Raw genomic sequence first — 22,618 nt, forward strand, 5'->3', positions numbered from 1 at the left:
AACATAAGTGTGGTGTGAGGTTTTCAAGTGTTTTAATAAATAAATAAAATACCTTTCCCTGTAATTTGGGGTATCAGCTACTTACAAAGTACTGTTTAGTTAATGGGGATTTCCTTTAGTTTAGTTATAATAAAAATCTTCAAATGTGAAATCTTGTGTAATTCTTTAAACTGGTCTGGGGGTTTATATCTCATATTTTAACGTTAACTGTCTCACTGAGGTTGTAACAAATTGGGGACTCAGGGCCGGGATATGAATTCAGGGGCTGTACATTGGAATTTGCCGGAATTTAAACAAATAAGATTTTACAATTACTTTTGCTGTACTTAAAGAAAAGTCAGCATGTCTACTTTTGTTGCTCAAGCTTTTGCAGAGAGAGAAGATTTGACTCTCATTGAATTAACACCATTAACAGTGAATACCTTAATAGCTGCAGCAGAGCAAGTAGGGGGTTAGTTAAGTTCAAAAGCCAAAAAGACAGAAATTATGGAAGTGTTGGCTCAGCATTTTACCCTCGAGGAAGAAAATTGTGTTCCTGGTAGCTCTCAGATTGAGTTAGCTAGAATTTAGTTACAAATGAGGTGACTGGAACTTCAAAAAGAAAAAGGGACAGACAATTACAGTTTTAAATGAGAAAACTTGAATTTAGAAGCGAAAGATAAAGAAAGAGAAACCAGGAAGTTTGAACTGGACAAAGAAAAGCTTAGATTACATGAACAGGGGGTGGCAGGAAGGTTTGAGGATGAATCGATTTATCTTCTGGTTTTAGTTTGGCAAGGAATATTCGCTTGGTGCCTAAATTCAGCAAGGAAGGAGCTGAAATGTACTTTGTATCTTTTGAAAAAATTGCTACCGAGGTGCAATGGAAAGAAAGTCGGACAATATTATGAAGTGTGTTGGTGGGGAAAGCATTAGCGGTGTATTCAACACTTTTGGGGGAAACAGTCAAGTGATTATGAAATGGTTAAAACTGCAGTTCTCAATGCTTAAGAATTGGTACCAGAGGTTTACAGGAAAAAAATTCAGGAATTTTAAAAAAGGCCAGACATTTATGGAAGTTGCTGGAGAGGAGAAAATGTTATTTGATTGATGGTATAGGTCCATGAGGATTGAGAAAGCCTTGGGGATGTAATCCTAATGAACAAATTAAAAAATAGTATCCCTTCAAGAATATGGTCCCACTGGAGGAATAAAGTTGGTAAAATAAGGAATGGCAGATGATTACGAATTGACCCAAAAAAGGTGTAGTTACAGACCTCAGTTTTGAAACCTTCAGAGAAATTAGAAAGATAGGAGGGTTGATAATGAGAAGAGATTTGGTTTTTGTGAGAAAGTGTAAAGGAGAGGATACAGGCGCTAAAAAAGATTCAGGAGACTAGGGTTGAGGCAAAAAGACCAATATGATATTTTTGTAATAAAAGGGCATATAAAATCAGAATGCTGGAAGTTAAAAGGCAAATTGGTAGCTGTGGTAGGTTTATCAAAAGCCTGTCCTGAAAAGGATGCCACAATAGGTAGCACTGCTGACAAGCCAGTAGCTTTGGCGATGTTGGATAGTGAACAGAGGTGTGTTAAGGAATTAAGTCAGGTCCATGAAGGCTATAGAAGTTTTCTGTTCAGGTGTAAGGTGTCCCCATATTTGTCAATGAGGCAGGCAAACTGATTATGCTGATACAAAGGTAACCCAGTCATTAATGGTAGCAAAGGATGCAAGTTTTCCCCCCCGAGTAGCATAATGAAAGTCAAAGTCATAGTGCGGGGCATTGAAAGGGGTTATTTATCTGTTCCATTGCATAAGGTTAATTTGCAATGTCATTTAGTCACCGGTCCAGTAACAGTGGGAATCATCCCCGATTTGCACATTGAAGTGGTGGACTTATTGCAAGGTAATGACTTAGCTGGGGATAATGTATTGGTGTCTCCAGTAGTTCCAGAAAAGCCAGTTGAGGTTGCTGAAACCAAAGTTTCGCAGTAGGAATTTCCTGGAATAATACCATATTGAGTGCTGACAAGATCCCAGGCTCATAAAATTAAACAAGGTGAGAAGCATTCAGCTGTTGTGGAGGACAATTCGGATGTTTCCTTGGCTGAAACTTTTTTCAAGGGTTCGGAAGGGGATATTGATGGAAAAGACTTCAAGGTTAGCAATGGTGAATTGTTTAGCAGATCGTCTTTGATTGAGGCACAACAGGTAGACCCTGACTTAAGAAGTTGTCTCAAATGGTGTGTACCGAGGCAGAAGCTGAAAAGGTGCCCGAGTGTTGTTATGTCAAGAGTGAAATTCTAATGAGAAAGTGGAAAGCTGCCTGGAGGTCTGCTCTTAAGAATTTGGCTATAGTTCATCAGGCTGTTGTTCAAACTTTAAGAATTGCCCATGAGATCCCAGCGGCAGGTCATGTGGTTATTCGAAAAACTCTGGCCAGGATAAGACAGCATTTTTATTGACCGGGTTTGTATAAAGGGGTGGTTGAATTTCGCAGAACTTGTCATACATGTTAGGTATCAGGGAAGACACAGCTGCCGATTAAGCCAGCCCCATTGATACCGATACATGCTGCTGATGAACCGCTTCTTATGGATTGTGTCAAACCCTTATATCAAGGTCCTGTGTTATTTTTTTCTTCTCTCCTCGGAAATATTGCGGTCCACCTTTCAGACTGTAAAAGGAACAGTGCACCTTTAAGAACTGTCCACAGAGGCACAGTGAGCCAGGATGCATTCTGTTTGCCAAGCAACAGCCACACAGAGAAAGAAGACACGAGATTCAATATTGTACTTTGATTTTTGAAAACTGGCTGGCTAACAATGGTTTGCAGAGACAGACTATTTCAGCAATTGAATGGAGGACAGCTCTCTGAGACTATTCCAACTGAAGCGAAAAGAGCAGTGTTATTTATCTCAAGAAAATTCGACAAAGTCAAGCCAAATTAATTCCCTAAAAAAAGTAAGAAAAGCTTTTCTTTCTTAACAAAGTATCAGCATTGCTCTGTTTATCACTGAAAGGACAGTTTATGCTACAACTGCTGAACTGAACTGAGTTCCTATCTTTGCAAGGACCCTTTTTTCATCGGATCTTGGAAGACTGCAAGCGAACTTTGACCGTGTTGCAGTAGAAGACCATTCGTCAGGAACGTAACTTACAAAGACTTATTTGTTTTATTTCTGAGAAAAGCTACTTATAAAATTCTTTTAAAACCTGAACCACTGTTAATTTTTAATATATGTACGCGATTGTGGGAGTTAGATATTTAAATAAGGTCTAAGGTCTTTGGATATTGGTTTATCTTAGCGTTTAAGATTTTAGTTTTTTTTAAAAATTAATAGTTAATTTGTTGATATCTAAAGATACCTGGTTTGGTTCGCTTCATTTGGGGGTTACTAGATTGTTCAATTTGGCTGTTTTTTCCCCCATTTGGAAAGCTTGAAGTATGATGCAACCTGTGCGAGTGTTGGGACTGAATTGACAGTGCATAGCTCCCAGCACAATCAGAATCATATATTTTGATTGGGGGCTTTGTCCTGAACGGTCGTTATATATTTTAACTGCAGGCTCATCCGCGATCAAATCATATTTTAATTAGGCGGCTTGCGCCTGGGATTAGAATCAGACTTATTTGGAGGACTTGCTTTTGGAATCATATTAATTGTTCTCGCGTCTGGGAACATATCAATTGGAAACTCGATTGTTGTGATCTAAATCTAACGGCAATTATGAAGAAATATAAAGAGCAAGGTCTCTTACCATAGTAATGGCATTAACGGTTGCAGAAGAGTTTTTGGGAAAGCAGAATGCTTCCCTCAGTGACTTGATAACATTATCCAAGAATAAATTAAAAGAACGGCCGCAAAATTGGGTTAGAATTGAAATCAGGTACCAAAAAAGCAGAGATAATTGACTTAATAGCCGAACATCTGGAATTAGAAGGAGGAGAAGATGAAATACAAGAAGGTGGCAAGTCAGAGGGTAATGCACTGGAATTGGCTACGACTCAGTTAGAAATGAAAAAATTGGAGTTCCAACAGGAAACAGAAAAAAGCAATAGCAAGAAGAAAACGTGAACTTCAGAGAAAAAGTGAAAGAGAAGAGAGGGAATTTAAGTTAAAAGAGATGGAACTAAGACAAAGGAGTAGTCTTGAATCCAAGGAAAATTCGGTTCAGGAAGAATCTGAATTCAGCTCAGGACCCAGCAAAAAGCTGTTTAAATTTATACAGGCTCTTCCTAAGTTCGAGGAAAGGGACGTAGAAGCTTTTTTCATATCTTCTGAAAAAATAGCCAAACAGCTGAAATGGCCGAAGGAAAGCCGAACACTGCTTATGCAAAGCAGGATGATGGGCAGAGCTCATGAAGTTTATGCCATGTTTCCTGAAGAGGCTTCTACAGGTTATGAGATGGCAAAAAAGGCTATTCTCGCTGTATATGAGTTAGTCCCTAAAGCTTACCATCACAAGTTTTGAACTAATGGAGACTGGCTGGGCAGACATAGGCAGAATTTGAGAGGGTGAAACAAATTACTTTTGACCGTTGGGTATGTGTTAAAGATGGAAACCACATATGAGAACCTTCGGGAGTGGATTCATTGAGAAGCGTTTAAAAACTCCATTCCTTCAGTCGTGAGAACTCATGTAGATAACCTGAAAGTTTTAAAAGCTAGGCAAACAGCAGAAAGTGATGATTTTGAGCTTGTGAATAAGCCAAAACCTTTTGTCTGTCACCCCCATAACCCCGAGAAGGATAGAATGTGGGAGAGCGAAAGGAAGGCAAATAGCCGGGGACAAGAAGGAACAGCTGGGAATGCCCCAGGATCACCTCCTCAGGTAAGAAAGGAAGGTGCTGAGGGTAGAAATGAGGTTCGCAAGCCAAAGTGTTATCATTGCCACAAAACGGGTCATCTTCATTCAGAATGCTGGAAAGAGAGAGGTAAACTCATAGGACTTGTTGGGGTATGCAAAGCTAGTGCAGAGGAAAAGACTCTGACTGAGTGTAGAGCAGATCAAACTATAGCTTAACAACAGTTGTGAAACTAGATAGTAAAACTAAAAGTGTAGAGGTTAAGAATAAAACATCCAGGAGTTATAATGAATTTTTGTCAAAGGGGAAAGTAACTCCATATCCTGTAGGTGAGGCAGGAAAACATTCTTGCTGGAGAAAGATATAATGTTTCCGCCAGAGAGCGCCTTGAATGCTAAAGTTTCAGTTAATGGAATTGGCAGGGACTATATACCCGTATCTTTATATAAAGTACACCTAGACAGTGACTTAGTATCTGGATAATAACGGTAGGAGTTGTCCACAGTTTGCCAGAAAAGGGAATTGATCTACTCTTAGGAAATGATTTGGCTGGATCAAAAGTATCAGTTCCTCCTATAATTACAGAGGAACCGAGTGAAATTAAGGAAACTGAACAATTACAGGAACAAGTTCCAGGAATATTTCCTGCGTCTGTAGTCATCAGAGCAATGGCTAAACAGACGTAAAAGGTGCACCACAAACAGATAGCCAAGTATCTGAAACCTTATTGGGGATTTAGATAATCCAAATGAGATGTTTAACAGATTCTCTATCATTGCAGTACAGCAAGCTGATCCAGAGATATACCGAATGGCACAGACAGTCTGACAGAAGCTGAGGGGAAAGGAGTTCCGGAAGGCTATTATATGGCAAATGGGGTTTTGAGGAGGAAATGGAGACCACCTCACAGACCTGCAGACGAAGACTGGACAGTTGTTGAGCCACAGATAGTGGTACCATCTAAATATCACCAAGGATTATTAAAGGTAGCATTATGACAATCCTTTTGCAGGATATGGGGGAATTCGGAAGACCAAATCATCATAAGCCAACATTACTACTGGCAAGTTCTTACAAAGAATGTTAGACAATTTTGTAGGACACGCCATACATGTCAAATGGTGGGAAAATCACAATCCACCATAAAACCAGCACCATTAGTTCCCAACCAGTGATTGAGGGGCCATTTATCAGGATTTTAGTAGACTATGTACGACCCTTGACAAAAACATAAGCGGGGCATCAATACATACTTCCCATCACGAATATGGCTGTCCGATTTCCAGAGGCCAGTCCTTTGAGGACAATTACTGCTAGAACAGTAGTAGAAAAGTTAACCCAATTCTTTATAAGATTATGTGTTACCATTTGAAGTTCAATCACATCAAGGTTCTAATTTCATGTCAAAGATATTTCAAGAAGTCACTGGCAATTTGGGGATTAGACAGTTGAGATCTTCAGCATATCACCCACAGTCACAGGGAGCTTTCCAGAGATTTCACCAAACTCTTAAAACAATGATTAGAACATACTGTCATGAATATCCACGTGACTGGGATAAAGGACGAGATTTTATTTTATTTGCCACCAGAGACTCAGCGGTTTACCGAGATGAAGAGGTCTGCTAAAACTTATAAAAGACTGATTCTTGAAACAAAAGAATGAATCTTTGATACTGGACTATGCATCTGTGTTCCTGGAAAGGGTCATGGAAGTTTGTGGTGTAGCTCAGGAACACCAGAAAGCATTCCAAGCTAATAAGAATAGGCAGACAAGAATGCAAGAGCCTGTGATTTTCAACTAGGGGATGAAGTATCAGTGTTACCGTTGCAGGGAAAACCATTAGAAGCATGGGTTAGCGGCCCATATAGAGTGATCAAAAGAGCGGATAAAGTAGATTACTTGATTGACACCCCTGATTGCCGGAAGAACCGGTTGTGTCACATCAACATGCTGAAGCAATATTATCGCAGGGAGGAGGATAAGCCAGTACAGGTATGTCAGGTAATCGGGACTGCTGAGAAGGAAACGGATAGTGAGGATGAGGCAGAAGCAGGCCTAGGAAATTCTCAGATTGTACCTTCAACCATCAGATTAGTGAATACAGAATGGCTAGGAAAATTAGACAATATCCTTTTATACGTAGAGGCAAAACGGCGTGAAAACCTAACCAGGCTTTTCACAACATTTAAAAGAGTTTGTAGGTCGGCTCAAACTTGCATAGACTATAGAAAAGTAATTGCGGTAAAGCCGGCAGACTCCTACCCGAATTCTCATTTAAAGATTGTACGAACAGAGTGGGCAACACCATGTGTCTTAAAGAGACAGATGTGTTGGAGGGATATTGTCAAATTCCTTTGACAACCCAAGATAAGGAAAAGTCAGCTTCTGTTACACCGATGGGTTTTCCAGTATCAAGTGATGTCACACAGGTTAAGGGGTATTCAGGAAACTTCTCAGAGAATAGTGAACCCAGTAGCGATCAGTGCTGCTGGCTGTGCAGCTCACCTGGCTGAGGTGATGGACAATAGGGACACTTGGAAGGAAAACACCAAACACCTGGGAGACTGTGTTTGGAAGGCTGAAATGGGATAATTGGGAAACTCCTTGTAAGATTTAAAGCCAAAAATGTTTTGATGGAACTTATTGCTGCAATCTGATCATTTTAGAGAATTGTTTACATATTTTGAGGAAAAATGTTATCGCCAATGCTTTGACACGGATTTAACCATATTAGCTCATAGATGGTGATGGTATAAAGCAAATGCTGTAAATTATTAGTAGAGTGAATGGTGCGTAAATGTGGGAAAAAATTGGCGTTTTTCCAATTTCTATTTTTTGCATTGTAATGAAATGCATTTTGGGAATGGCGTTTCATTTCGCCAAGGGCAGAGGTGTCACGGTCCTGTGTTTTTTTTTCTCCTCGGAAATATTGTGGTGCGCCTTTCAGACTGTAAGAGGAACAGTGCACCTTTAAGAGCTCTTCACAGAGGCACAGTGAGCCAGGGTGCATTCTGGTTGCCAAGCAACAGCCAGAGAGAGAGAGAAGACATGAGAGTCAATATTGCAATTTGACTTTTGAAAACTGGCTGGCAGAGACAGACTATTTCAGCAATTGAAGGGAGGAGGAGTGCTCTCAGCCAATTTAAACTGAAGGGAAAAGAGCTGTGTTATTTCTCTCTCAAGATTCTACAAAGTCAAGATAATTAATTCCCTAAGAAAAATAAGAAAAACTTTTCTTTCTTTTAGTATCAGTATTGCTGTGTTTATGTTACAATTGCAGAACTGAACTGCTGAATTTCTATCTTTGGAAGGACCCTGTTTTCATCGGACCTTGGAAGACTGCAAGTGAACTTTGACCGTGTTGTATTAGAAGACCATTCATCAGGAACGTAACTTACAAAGACTGGTGTATTTGTTTTATTTCGGAGAAAAGCTACTTATCAAATCTACATTCTTTTAAAACTCGAACCACTGTTAATTTTTAGTATATGTATGCGAATACATGAGTTAGATTTTTAAATTAGTTATAAAGTCTTCAGATATTGGTTTATCTTAGTGTTTTACTATTTGTTAAAAAAACTAAAATCTGAATTTGTTGATATCTAAAGATACCTGGTTTGGTTCGCTTCATTTAGGGGTTACTAGATTGTTCAATTTGGCTGGGTATTTTTCCCAATTTGGAAAGCTTTAAGAATTATGACATGACCTGCGGAGTGATGGGACTGAATTAACAGTGCGTTGCTCCCACGGCAATCAGAATCACATTTTGATTGTAGGCTTTGTCCTGAGCAGTCATAACACTTACCTACAACTAAGTCAGGTCACAAGTTTCTCCTAACCATTATGGATTTGCCCACTAGGTTTCCACAGGCAATTGCTTTGAAAAAGATCACTGTGAAAGTTGTGATTAATGAGTTAATTCAGTTTTTCACCAGACATGGATTGCCAAAAGAAATTCAATCGGATCAGGGGTCAAATTTCATGTCAGGGTATTTCAAGAGATCACAGTAATTTGGGAGTGAAACAGCTCAAATCGTCTGCAGTTCCAAGGTGCTTTGGAAAGGCATCACCAAACCATAAAAAGTACGATAAAGACCTAAATTTTTGCGTATCATGATTGGTATAAAAGGGATATCATTTTTATTATTTGCCTCCAGGGACAATGAATCCACTGGTTTCAGTCCATCTGAATTGGTCAATGGGCATGAAGTTAGGGGTCCCCTTAATGAGATTTGTAGCACAGGAAGAGGAAACTACCCTCTTAGAATATGGGCTGAATTTTACACCCCAAAGAGTGGGAAGGTGTCGGGGGGCCATCACGGAGACATGGTTGAGGGAGGGGCAGGATTGGCAGCTCAATATCCCAGGATATAGAATCTTCAGGCAAGACAGAGGAGGGGGTAAAAGAGGAGGGGGCATTGCAATATTAGTTAAGGAGTCAGTTAATGCAGTAAGGAGAGATGATATCTTGGAGGGGGCATCAAATGAAGCTTTATGGGTAGAGTTTAGGAATAAAAAAGGGACAGCCACATTGCTAGGTGTTTATTATAGACCCCCAGATAGTCAGCGGGAAATTGAGGAGCAAATATGTGCGCAATTTGCAGAGGTGTGTAAAAATAATAGGGTAATTATATTAGGTGATTTCAACTTTCCCAACATTAATTGGGATAGTCATCGTGTTAAGGGTTTAGATGGAATGGAGTTCTTAAAATGCATACAGGAGAACTTTTTAGCTCAATATGTAGAGGATCCAACAAGGGAGGGTGCAGTGCTGGACCTAATTCTGGGGAATGAAGCCGGACAGGTGGTTGATGTGTTGGTGGGGGTGCATTTTGGTGATAGCGACCACAACATGGTACAATTTAATCTTTTTATGGAGAAAGAAATGGACAAGTTGCAAAAAAAGGTTTTGGATTGGGGGAAGAGCGAATTTTAGTAAAATAAGGCAGGATCTGGCCAAGGTAGACTGGAAAGAGTTACTTGTCGGGAAATCTACAGAAGAACAGTGGGGTGCATTCAAAAAGGAAATGGGGCGGGTACAGGCCCAACATGTCCCTTTAGGGAAGCAACAAGCCCAGAGAACCATGGATGACCAGAAACATTCAGGGTACGATGAGAAGGAAAAGTGAGGCTTTTAGCAAATACAAGGAGAGCAAATCAATGGAAGCATTAGTGGAGTACAGAAAGTGTAGGATGGAGCTTAAGAAAGCAATTAGGAGAGCAAAGAGGGGATACGAGAAAGCTCTGGCTGGTAAAAGTAGGGAAAATCCCAAGATATTCTATAAGTATATCAATGGGAAGAGGATAACCAGGCAAAGAGTAGGACCCGTTAGGGACCAAGAGGAAAATTTGTGGGTGGAGCCAGACGACATTGGTAGGGTGTTGAACGAATACTTGACATCTGTCTTCACCCAAGAGAAAGAGGATGCAGATATGGAACTTAGAGAGAGAGGCTGTGAGGTTCTTGAGCAAATGGTCATAGGGAGTGACAAGGTATTGGAGGTTTTGGCAGGCTTAAAAGTGGACAAATCTCCAGGTCCAGACGATTTGTGTCCCAGGATGCTGTGGGAGGTGAGGGTGACGATTGCAGGGGCTCTGACCCTAATTTTTAATTCCTCTCTGGCCACGGGGGAGGTGCCAGAGAGCTGGAGAATAGCTAATGAGGACCCACTATTTAAGAAAGGTTGTAGAGATAAGCCAGGGAACTATAGACCAGTGAGTCTCATGTCAGTGGTAGGGAAACTATTGGAGAAAATTCTGAAGGAGAGAATCTATCACCACTTGGAGAGGCATAATTTGATTAGGAATAGTCAGCATGGCTTTGTCAGAGGGAGGTCATGCCTATCAAATTTGATTGAATTTTTTCAGCATGTGACCAGGTGTGTAGATGAAGGTAGTGCAGTTGATGTAGTTTACCTGGATTTCAGCAAAGCCTTTGACAAGGTCCCACATGGGAGACTTAGCAAGAAAGCAAATGCACATGGGTTACAAGGTAACTTGATAAGGTGGATTCCAAATTGGCTTAGCTGTAGGAGACAGAGAGTGATGACAGACGGCTGTTTTCGTGACTGGAAGCCAGTGTCCAGTGGTGTACTCACAGGGATCTGCGCTGGGTCCCCTATTGTTTGTCATTTATATAAACGACATAGATGACTATGTGGGGGGTAGGATCAGTAAGTTCGCGGATGACACAAAGATTGGCCGAGTGGTTAACAGTGAGGTGGAGTGTCTTAGGTTACAGGAAGATATAGACAGGATGGTCAAATGGGCAGAAAAGTGGCAGATGGAATTGAACGCTGAAAAGTGTGAGGTGATACACTTTGGAAGGAGTAATGTGACATGGAAGTATTCAATGAATGGCCTGACAGTGGGAAGTTCCGAGCAACAAAGGGACCTTGGCGTGTTTGTCCATAGATCTTCTGAAGGCAGAAGGGCAGGTTAATAGGGTGGTGAAAAAGGCATATGGGACACTTGCCTTTATCAATCGAGGCATAGATTGCAAAAGCAGGGAGGTCATGTTGGAGTTGTATAGAACTTTGGTAAGGCCACAGCTGGAGTACTGTGTGCAATTCTGGTCGCCACATTATAGGAAGGATATGATTGCATTGGAGGGGGTGCAGAGGCGATTCACCAGGATGGTGCCTGGGATGGAACATTTAAGTTATGAAGAGAGGTTGGATAGGCTTGGGTTGTTCACTGGGGCAGAGAAGACTGAGGGGTGACCTGATCGAGGTGTACAAGATTATGAGGGGCATGGACAGGGTGGATAGGGAGAAGCTGTTCCCCTTAGTTGAAAGGTCAGTTACGAAGGATCACAAGTTTAAAGGTGAGGGGCGGGAGGTTTAAGGGGGATTTGAGGAAGAACTTTTTTACCCAGAGGGTGGTGATGGTCTGGAATGCCCTGTTCGGAGGGTGGTACCTGGATGAGCACTTGGCACGTCATAACTTTCAAGGCTATGGGCCAAGTGCTGGCAAATGGGATTAGGTAGACAGGTCAGGTGTTTTAATGCATTGGTGCAGACTCGACGGGCTGAAGGGCCTCTTCTGCACTGTATTATTCTGAAATATGTGATTCTGTGGGACCCTTACCGACCCCCTTCCCCCTCTACCGTCACTATACACAGGGCAGTCGCGGTGAAAAAAAGCCCGCCAGCCCCGGGCCAATCAAGGCCCTTAAGTATTTTTTTATTCATTCATGGGATGTGGGCGTCGCTGGCTAGGCCCGCATTTATTGCCCATTCCTAATTGCTCTCAAGGTGGTGGTGGTGAACTGCCTTCTTGAACTGCTGCAGTCCATAAAAGATAGCTGTATCCACAGTGCTGTTAGGAAGGGAGTTCTAGGATTTTGACCCAGCAACAGTGAAGGAACGGCAATATAGTTCCAAGTCTGGATGGTGTGTGGCTTGGAGGGGAACTTGCAGGTGGTGGTGTTCCCATGCATTTGCTGCCCTTGTCCTTCTAGTTGGTAGAGGTCACAGGTTTGGAAGGTGCTGTCTAAGGAGCGTTGGTGCGTTGCTGCAGTGCATCTTGTAGATGGCACACACAGCTGCTGCTGTGTGTCAGTGGTGGAGGGAGTGAATGTTTGTAGATGGGGTGCCAATCAAGCGGGCTGCTTTGTCTTGGATGGTGTCGAGCTTGAGTGTTGTTGGAGCTGCACCCATCCAGGCAAGTGGAGAATATTCCATCACACTCCTGACGTGTGCCTTATGGATGGTGAACAGGCTTTGGTGAGTCAGGAGGTGAGTTACTCGCTGCAGAGTTCCTAGCCTCTGACATGCTCTTGCAGCCATGGTATTTATATGGCTACTCCAGTTCAGTTTCTGGTCAATGGTAACCCCCAAAATGGTGATAGTGGAGGATTCAGCAATGGTAATGCCATTGAATGTCAAGGGGAGATGGTTAGATTCTCTCCTGCCGGAGATGGTCATTACCTGGCACTTTTGTGGCACAAATGGTACTTGCTACTTATCAGCCCAAGTCTGGATATTGTCCAGGTCTTGCTGCATTTCTACACAGACTGCTTCAGTATCTGAGTCGTCGCGAATGGTGCAGAACATTGTGCAATCATCAGCGCACATCCCCACGTCATACCTTATGATTGAAGGAAGGTCATTGATGAAGCAGCTGAAGATGGTTGGGCCTAGGACACTACCCTGAGGAACTCCTGCAGTGATGTCCTGGAGCTCAGATGATTGACCTTCAACAACCACAACCATCTTCCTTTGTTAACAGCCACTTAAGGGCCTTCGCCTGCCTCCACGTGGATTTTACATGTGGCAAGCGGGCGTCCTAGACCAGAGAAAAGCCACATGACAAAAGCAGGTGGCTTTCTGACGGCCTGTGGGGGGTGGGGAGGCCCTCATGATCAGGCACCCTGTGCCCAACGAAAGGCCACCCCTGATGTCCCAACCAATCCCAACCTGCCCCTCGTCCCCTCATTCAACCACCCTGGCCTCACCAGGGGCCGAACAATCACCCCGGTGTGGCAACAAAAAACTTACTTGCGTTCCAGTGTTCACCCATATCATCTTTGCGATATTAGGACAGAGATCTGCCTGTCCTCTGATTGGCCGGCAGCTCCATTAGGCGGGACTTCCTACTTCAAGTGGGTGGAAGTCCCGCCTCAAACTAATTAAAGCCCGGGGACCCGCAAAATACGGGACGGATCCCCAGGCCAGGAGGAAGTGGGTTCGCCACCGACTTTTCAGTCAGTGGACGGTTCCGTCCGCCTAGGGTAAAATCCCTGCCTATGTGTCAGAATTTCAACAAAGACTCACAAAAGTTTGAGAGATGGCCAGAGAACATAAAGATTTGTCAGCAAGTGATGTAAACCCAAGCAGATAGAATAGCTGAGGCATAAAGTTTGCAGCCTGGAGACAAGCTGTTTGCTTTCAATGGTTCCCCAGGCAAAGTGAATAAAACTAGGTTCAGTGGACCTTACTTCATGAAGAGGAAACTCAATGAGGTGAACTAGTTAGTACCCCAGATAGATGGAAAGGTAAAACGGTGTGTCACATGAATATGTTGTAAAAATACTAAGATCATGAACCTTGTCAGCCAGTAAATGAATGTCAAATGACGGAAGAGGAGGATAAGGGTAGTGTTATTTTTAATGAACTGGATGAAGGGGCAGACACTGAGAACTCTCAGATTGAACCTCCTGCTGTAAAACTGGCAAACACAGAAGTGTTAGAAAGCTTAGATACAGTTCGACACTATCTTTCCGAACAACATAAAAATGATACAGTTGAGCTGTTAAGCATTTAAAGCAGTATGTGCAGATGAACTCTGGCTATTCATGAGGTTGATGTAGGGACAGCTACACCCATTAAACAGAACCCTTATCGACTCAATCCTCATACATTGGCTCAGGCCGGACAGTAGATTCAATAAATGCTCAAGAATGATATAAATGAACCCGGTCAATGTAGCTGGAGTTCTCCAGTTGTGCTGGTACCAAAATCAGATGGTTCCAAAAGATTTTGTATTGATTATCAGAAAGTCAGTGCATAACTAAAACAGACTCTTATCCAGAACTATGACTCGAGGATAATATTGACAGAGTGGGGAATTCCATCTTTATTAACAAGATTACTTGCTGAAAAGGTTATTGGCAAATCCCCTTGACCGCCCAAGCTAAAGGTGTTTCCGTCTTTGTGACCCCAGATGGCCTATTTCAGGGTAAGGTCATGCCTTTTGGTATGAAAAATGGACTGGCCATATTTCAAAGGTTGACTAACCAGATGATTGCTGGACTGAGCAAATGCATTGTATACCTGGATGATCTGTTGGTAGACAGTGACACTTGGGAGGATCATGTTGAATGCTTAAGGTTCTGTACGACAGGTTACAGTAAGCCAATTTGGTAGTGAACTTAGCAAAGAGTAAGTTTGCCAAGGCTAAGTTTGTGGGTCAAGGTCAAGTGTTGTCTATAGAAGCTAAGCTTCAGTCGATAATAGACTTCCCAGTCCCAAGACAAAACAGAGATACTGCGATTCCTCGGGATGTGTGGGTTCTACCAGAAGTTCATTCCCAACTTCAGCACGTAGCTACCTCACTGAAGATTTTGTTTAAAATAAAGGGTGCGAAGGATCAGTGGACAGAATCCTGTCAAATAGTGTTTGAAAAGTTAAAGGCCATTTTAATAAAATGAGCCCATTCTAGTGGCACCAAATTTAGGCAAGCTCTTTAAGGTAACTATTGATGCCAGTGATGTACGAGTAGGAGCAGTGTTACTCTAGGATGACACAATTCAGCAGAGCGGTGCCTCATCAGACCCCTTTCCCATCCTGAGTGATGTGAAACAGAGCAGTGTTCTCGCACCTACACTGTTTGGGATCTTCTCACTGTTGCTCTCTCACATGTTCAAGTCTTCAGAAGAAGGAATTTTCCTCCACATAAGATCAGATGGCAGGTTGTTCAACTTTGCCCATCTTAGAGCGAAGACCAAAGTACGGAAGGTGTTCATCAGGGAACTCCTCTTTCCTGACGATGCTGCATGAACATCCCACACGAAAGACTGTCTGCACAGACTCATCGACAGGATTGCAGCTGCCTTCAATGAATTTGGCCTAACCATCAGCCTCAAGAAAATCAAAATCATGGGGCAGGACGTCAGAAATGCTCCATCAATATTGGCGACCACGCTCTGGAAGTGGTTCAAGAGTTCACCTACCTAGGCTCAACATCACCAGTAAACTGTCTCTCGATGCAGAAATCAAAAAGCACATGGGAAAGACGTCTGCTGCTATGTCCAGACTGACCAAGAGGGTGTGGGAAAATGGAGCACTGACACGGAACACAAAGGTCCGAGTGTTTCAAGCCTGCGTCTCTGTATCTTGCTCAACGGCAGCGAGGCCTGGACAACGTATGTCAGCCAAGAGTGACGTCTCAACACATTCCATCTGTCTCCGGAGAATTCTTGGCATCAGAAAGCAGGACCGTATCACCAATGCAGAAGTCCTTGAGGCAGCCAACATCCCCAGCACGTACGCCATACTGAGCCAGCAGCACTCGAGATGGCTTGGACATGCGAGCCGCATGGAAGATGGCAGGATCCCCAAGGATGCATTGTACAGTGAGCTAGTCACTGGTATCAGACCCAACTGCCGTCCATGTCTCCGCTTTAAAGACCTCGACAAATGTGACATGAAGTCCTGCGACACTGACCACAAGGCGGGGCTAAAGAGAGGCGAGTCGAAGAGACTTAGCAGTTGGCAGGAAAAGAGACAGAAAGTGCAAGGAGAGAGCCAACTGTATAACAGCCCCGACAACCAATTTTATCTGCAGCGCCTGTGGAAGAGTCTGTCACTCTAGAATTGGCCTTCATAGCCACTCCAGGCACTGCTCCACAAAGCACTGACCACCTCTAGGTGCTTACCCATTGTCTCTCGAGATAAGGAGGCCAAAGTAGATGATGCAGGAGTAGGAGCAGTGTTACTCCAGGATGATACTGGTATTGAAAGACCATTTATTTCTCTAGAAAACTCACCACGTACCAGAAGTACTCCACTATTGGAAAGGGAGCTTTAGGTCTCATACTGGCTCTTCAACAATCTGAAGTAGAGGCCTGCTCGGGTCAGGAAAAAAGAACCCGACCGAACCACAGCAGACACGAGACCGACCCGGCTCTAGTCCCTCCCATTTTGCCCCGAGCCTGACCCGACCCGAGCATCCGTTTACTTACCTTCCTGACACCAAACCCGCAAGAAGCTGCAGCACACACATGATGACATTATAGTGATGTCACTCGTTCACTGCATGGACTCAATTTCGTCCCAGAGTCCAGGCTCAGATAAGTTTTTTTTAAATTTCAACACATCCCAGCAGAGCACTAACCGTGTGCGTCCGGCCCAATCCGACCCGAGCCAAAAGCTGTTCCTTCACTGTCGCTGGGTCAAAATCCTGGAACTCCCTTCCTAACAGCACTGTGGGTGTACCTACCCCACATGGACTGCAGCGGTTCAAGAAGGCAGCTCACCACCACCTTCTCAAGGGCAATTAGGGATGGGCAATAAATGCTGGCCTGGCCAGCGACGCCCACATCCCGTGAATGAATAAAAAAAAAAATCCTTTGATCCCTTTAAACCCAAGAGCTTTTCTCATTCCTTCTTGAAAACATAGTGTTTTGGCCTCAACTGCTTTCTGTGGTAGCGAATTCCACAGGCTCACCACTCTCTGGGTGAAGACATTTCTCCTCATCTCAGTCCTGAAAGGTTTACCTCGCATCCTTAGACTATGACCCCTGGTTCTGGACTCCCCCACCATCGGGAACATCCTTCCTGCATCTACCCTGTCAAGTCCTGTTAGAATTTTATAGGTTTCTATGAGATCCCCCCCTCACTCTTCTGAACTCCAGCGAATATAATCCTCGAGAAATTTAAAACCAAGAATACCAGATTATTTCAGTGGAGTTTAATCCTGCAACAATTTACCCTAAACATTGTACATGTTACAGGAAAGAGCAATGTAACTGGTGATACTCCAGTCAGAATTTAAGGAAAAGGTATAATGGAGGAAAGTAACTCAGATATAAAATATTGTTACCTGTATAAAGTATTAATAGAAATATTTACAATGCTATATGCTGATAATGTTGAGAAATCATTACTACAGCAATGAATTTTCTATTTTTGGGAGAGATATTGTGAACACTAGACTTTGTAACATGATTAAGTTTTTTTTAAATTGGAATTTTCCAAATTTTAAGATGGAGTCAGAAGTCAGGTGACCTCACATCAACACTGCTTAAAGACAGGGATCTTGGTTACCAGGACAACAAAAAAATCAGATCAAAGACCTTTCTGAAAAACAAAGATTGCAGGGGGTATAACACCTGAAGAACAATGGGTTTCACTCTCCCAGACTTTCAGATCATAAACAAGAAGCCAGTGACTCTGAATGTAAACAATGGAAAGCCTGGGTGGCTTTGCGGCAGCCAGACTTGTGGACTTTGCATATTCTAAGAGACGACTGGCTATTGACTATTGATTCCAGATAAATTCAACAGATCTTCTGAAGGCAGGCAGTAAGGAAGACGACCAACGGTGACAGCCTCAGAAGGAGAAACAGAGAGAACATCTGCTCTCAGAAGACTGATACAGTGAAAGGCTGCGAAGAATTGAAGCCATTTTGAAAGCTGAGGTTTGCAGAGAAGTAAAAGACCAATATGATCACCAGAAATCGCCTTATTCACAGATGTCCAGGTGGAAAGTGCTCGGAAGAAGTGAGCAAAGAGGACATTGACTTTGAGAAAGGTCTGGGAGATCCAATCCATTGCAACAGGCAGGAGTTTTAGCTGCACACATTTCACTGTCAAGGAGGGCTGCGTAATGTACAAGTGTGGTGTGAGGTTTTCAAATATTTTAATAAGTGAAGAAAATACCTTTATCTGTAATTTGGGATATCAGCTACTTACAAAATATTGTTTGGTTAATGGGGATTTCTTTTAAGTTTGGTGTGATAATAAAAGTCTTCTGCTGAACAGCAGTGAAGACTGCTTAGGTGTGACTTCCCTCAAATTCACTCGTAAGGGTATACTTCAAATCAGTGGTTCAGATTGGAACTGAGAAGAGCTGATATCATATCAGTTGATGGTGTTTTTCTTTTTTTTTCTTTTGGGCCTCCTTATCTCGAGAGACAATGGATACGCGCCTGGAGGTGGTCAGTGGTTTGTGAAGCAGCGCCTGGAGTGGCTATAAAGGCCAATTCTGGAGTGACAGGCTCTTCCACAGGTGCTGCAGAGAAATTTGTTTGTCGGGGCTGTTGCACAGTTGGCTCTCCCCTTGCGCCTCTGTCTTTTTTCCTGCCAACTACTAAGTCTCTTCGACTCGCCACAATTTAGCCCTGTCTTGATGGCTGCCCGCCAGCTCTGGCGAATGCTGGCAACTGACTCCCACAACTTGTGATCAATGTCACACGATTTCATGTCGCGTTTGCAGACGTCTTTATAGCGGAGACATGGACGGCCGATGGGTCTGATACCAGTGGCGAGCTCGCTGTACAATGTGTCTTTGGGGATCTTGCCATCTTCCATGCGGCTCACATGGCCAAGCCATCTCAAGCGCCGCTGACTCAGTAGTGTGTATAAGCTGGGGGTGTTGGCCGCTTCAAGGACTTCTGTGTTGAGATATAGTCCTGCCACCTGATGCCAAGTATTCTCCGAAGGCAGCGAAGATGGAATGAATTGAGACGTCGCTCTTGGCTGGCATACGTTGTCCAGGCCTCGCTGCCGTAGAGCAAGGTACTGAGGACACAGGCCTGATACACACGGACTTTTGTGTTCCGTGTCAGTGCGCCATTTTCCCACACTCTCTTGGCCAGTCTGGACATAGCAGTGGAAGCCTTACCCATGCGCTTGTTGATTTCTGCATCTCGAGACAGGTTACTGGTGATAGTTGAGCCGAGGTAGGTGAACTCTTGAACCACTTCCAGAGCGTGGTCGCCAATATTGATGGATGGAGCATTTCTGACGTCCTGCCCCATGATGTTCGTTTTCTTGAGGCTGATGGTTAGGCCAAATTCATTGCAGGCAGACGCAAACCTGTCGATGAGACTCTGCAGGCACTCTTCAGTGTGAGATGTTAAAGCAGCATCGTCAGCAAAGAGGAGTTCTCTGATGAGGACTTTCCGTACTTTGGACTTCGCTCTTAGATGGGCAAGGTTGAACAACCTGCCCCCTGATCTTGTGTGGAGGAAAATTCCTTCTTCAGAGGATTTGAACGCATGTGAAAGCAGCAGGGAGAAGAAAATCCCAAAAAGTGTGGGTGCGAGAACACAGCCCTGTTTCACACCACTCAGGATAGGAAAGGGCTCTGATGAGGAGCCACCATGTTGAATTGTGCCTTTCATATCGTCATGGAATGAGGTGATGATACTTAGTAGCTTTGGTGGACATCCGATCTTTTCTCGTAGTCTGAAGAGACCACGTCTGCTGACGAGGTCAAAGGCTTTGGTGAGATCAATGAAAGCAATGTAGAGGGGCATCTGTTGTTCACGGCATTTCTCCTGTATCTGACGAAGGGAGAACAGCATGTCAATGGTCGATCTCTCTGCACGAAAGCCACACTGTGCCTCAGGGTAGACGCGCTCGGCCAGCTTCTGGAGCCTGTTCAGAGCGACTCGAGCAAAGACTTTCCCCACTATGCTGAGCAGGGAGATTCCACGGTAGTTGTTGCAGTCACCGCGGTCACCTTTGTTTTTATAGAGGCTGATGATGTTGGCATCGCGCATATCCTGGGGTACTGCTCCCTCGTCCCAGCACAGGCATAGCAGTTCATGTAGTGCTGAGAGTATAGCAGGCTTGGCACTCTTGATTATTTCAGGGGTAATGCTGTCCTTCCCAGGGGCTTTTCCGCTGGCTAGGGAATCAATGGCATCACTGAGTTCCGATTTGGTTGGCTGTATGTCCAGCTCATCCATGACTGGTCGAGGCTGGGCTGCATTGAGGGCAGTCTCAGTGACAGCATTCTCCCTGGAGTACAGTTCTCGGTAGTGCTCAACCCAGCGGTCCATCTGTTTGCGTTGGTCAGTGATTATGTCCCCCGATTTAGATTTGAGGGGGGCTATCTTCTTGATGGTTGGCCCAAGAGCTCTCTTCATGCCATCATACATTCTTCTGATGTTTCCGGTGTCTGAGGCCAGCTGAATATGACTGCATAGGTGTTGCCAGTAATCGTTTGCGCAACGCCTAGCTGTTCTTTGTGCAGTACTTCTGGCTGCTTTAAGTGCTGCGGATGTTAAATCGCTGGGGGCTTTCTTGTAGTTCAACAGTGCAATGCGCTTTGCGGCTATGACAGGTTCCAGCTCTTCATTATGAGATTGAAACCAGTCTGCATTTCTCTTCGCACTTTTGCCGTAGGTGGTCAAAGCTGACTCATAGATGGCGTCTCTGATGTGGGCCCACTTGGTCTCAGCATCCCCTGTGGGAGTGTTTGGAAGGGCTGTTACAAGTGAATTTAGAAATTTTTGTAACAGCTGTGGGTGAGAAATTCTGCTCGTGTTGATGCGCGGGTGGCCCTTCTGCTTGGAATGATGCAACTTCTTTGGTCTGAGTCTAACCTTGCTGCACACCAGGGAGTGGTCGGTGTCGCAGTCCGCACTGTGGAAGCTGCGTGTGATTTGAACACTGTTTAAGGCGGCTCGCCTTGTGACAATGAGGTCTAGCTGGTGCCAACGACGTGATCTTGGGTGCCTCCATGAAACCTGGTGACAGGGTTTAGTGTGAAAGAACGAGTTGGTGATGCAGAGGTTATGATAGGTACACAACTCAAGCAGTCTCTGCCCGTTCTCATTCATCCTTCCAACGCCATAGCGCCCAAGGCAGGAGCGCCATGAGTTATGGTCGGCCCCAACCCTGGTATTAAAGTCCCCCAGCAGGAATAGGTGTTCGGTGTTGGGGATGCTGCTAATGATGTTATGGAGTTGTTCATAGAACTGGTCTTTAGCTTCAGGTGGGGAGCAGAGTGTTGGAGCATAGATGCTGAGTAGGTGTACTGGACCAGAGGTGGTGAGCAGTCGGATGGACAGTATGCGTTCCGAGCCATTTGAGGGAGGCTCTATCATGCTGAGCAAAGAGTTTCTGATGGCGAAGCCCACTCCATGCTGTCTTGGTTCTTCAGGATCCCTGCCCTGCCAGAAGAAGGTGTAGTCTTGCTCTGCTGGAGAGCCACTCGCGGGGAGGCGAGTCTCCTGAAGTGCTGCAATGTCCACATTGAATCTACTGAGCTCGTTGTTAATGATGGCGGTCTTCCGAGAATCGTTGATTTGTGTAAGGTCTTCCGACAGGCCAGGACACATAGTTCTGACGTTCCAGCTTGCAAAGCGAAGGCTGGTACCTTCTTTCCTTTTTTCATGTTGTTTGGTGCGGTGTATCAGTCCACCTTTCGGGCAATGACCCTGAGCTCCAAGCACCCATTGAAGCAGGCAGACTGTGGCGGGACAGAACCTTACTGACCGGGGGCTGCCCGGTTTGAGGCGGACGGTAGCTGTCCAGTGAGGTGCAATGACTTCTCCCACCAACAAAGGCAACCCGTGGCGCCCAGTTTCTACGCCAATTTATCTGGACTTATAACCCGTAACTGCTGCCTTCCGTGTTGTTTTAGTCGCTGTGAGGCAACTATGGAGTGACCTCTCCATGGCGCACGCCTGGGCAAATTTATGGAGGTTGAGAGTTGCCCAGTCGTCAAAACCCCCCTCTCGGCCTTTCTGGTGGGGTCCAAAGGAGTGCAGAGCATGACGTTTGGCACCAGTATGGCTGCAGGAACTGCCGGAAACATGCCAAAGGTGACACATGACCGCCTACGGGGTTCCGCTCCGGATTTTCTGTTAGGGTTTACTCCCTTAGCCTTGGTCTCTCCCGAGACGCCCACAAGGCAGTGGGGTTGTTGGGGCCCCTACACAGGTGTAGGATGGTGCCGGTGGGAGGAGGGGATGCAAGGGGGGAGGGGTGCGGGGTGAAGATGGTGCGAGGGGGGCGGGCTGGGACGGGGTTGTGAGGGGGTGAGCTGAGAGGGTGGAGCAGGGAAGTGGAAGGGGGGTAAAGGGGGGGGGGGGAGGGGGGGGCGGCGGAAGCTGGTGCAGGTAATAAGCCATTTCCTCAGTGCCCACCATCGACGTCCGGAAAGCTCATAGCTCATCCACGTCCTTCGGGAGGTGAAGCATCATTTGGCAGACTTAGAGCCAAAAAGACCAGGAAGATCCCCAATATTTCTTTTTGATCTGTGATCTGATCTCATTGGAATGGTGATGAGTGTGCTAGTTATCTTGACTTCCTTGAATTATGAAGCTGGGGGAGAAAGTCCATCAGGATTTCCATTCCCAATTAC

The 22,618-nt window shown here is 44.6% G+C and overlaps 1 protein-coding gene across 1 annotated transcript in view; it reads right to left on the minus strand.

Moving 5' to 3' along the window:
- Positions 1–22,618, minus strand: part of LOC137346251 (major histocompatibility complex class I-related gene protein-like) — a 58,911-nt gene that overhangs the window by 1,633 nt on the left and 34,660 nt on the right. The gene's annotated exons all lie outside the window — the stretch shown is intronic.

This window comes from Heterodontus francisci, chromosome 29, assembly GCF_036365525.1.
Source record: "Heterodontus francisci isolate sHetFra1 chromosome 29, sHetFra1.hap1, whole genome shotgun sequence".
Taxonomy (NCBI): Eukaryota; Metazoa; Chordata; class Chondrichthyes; order Heterodontiformes; family Heterodontidae; genus Heterodontus; species Heterodontus francisci.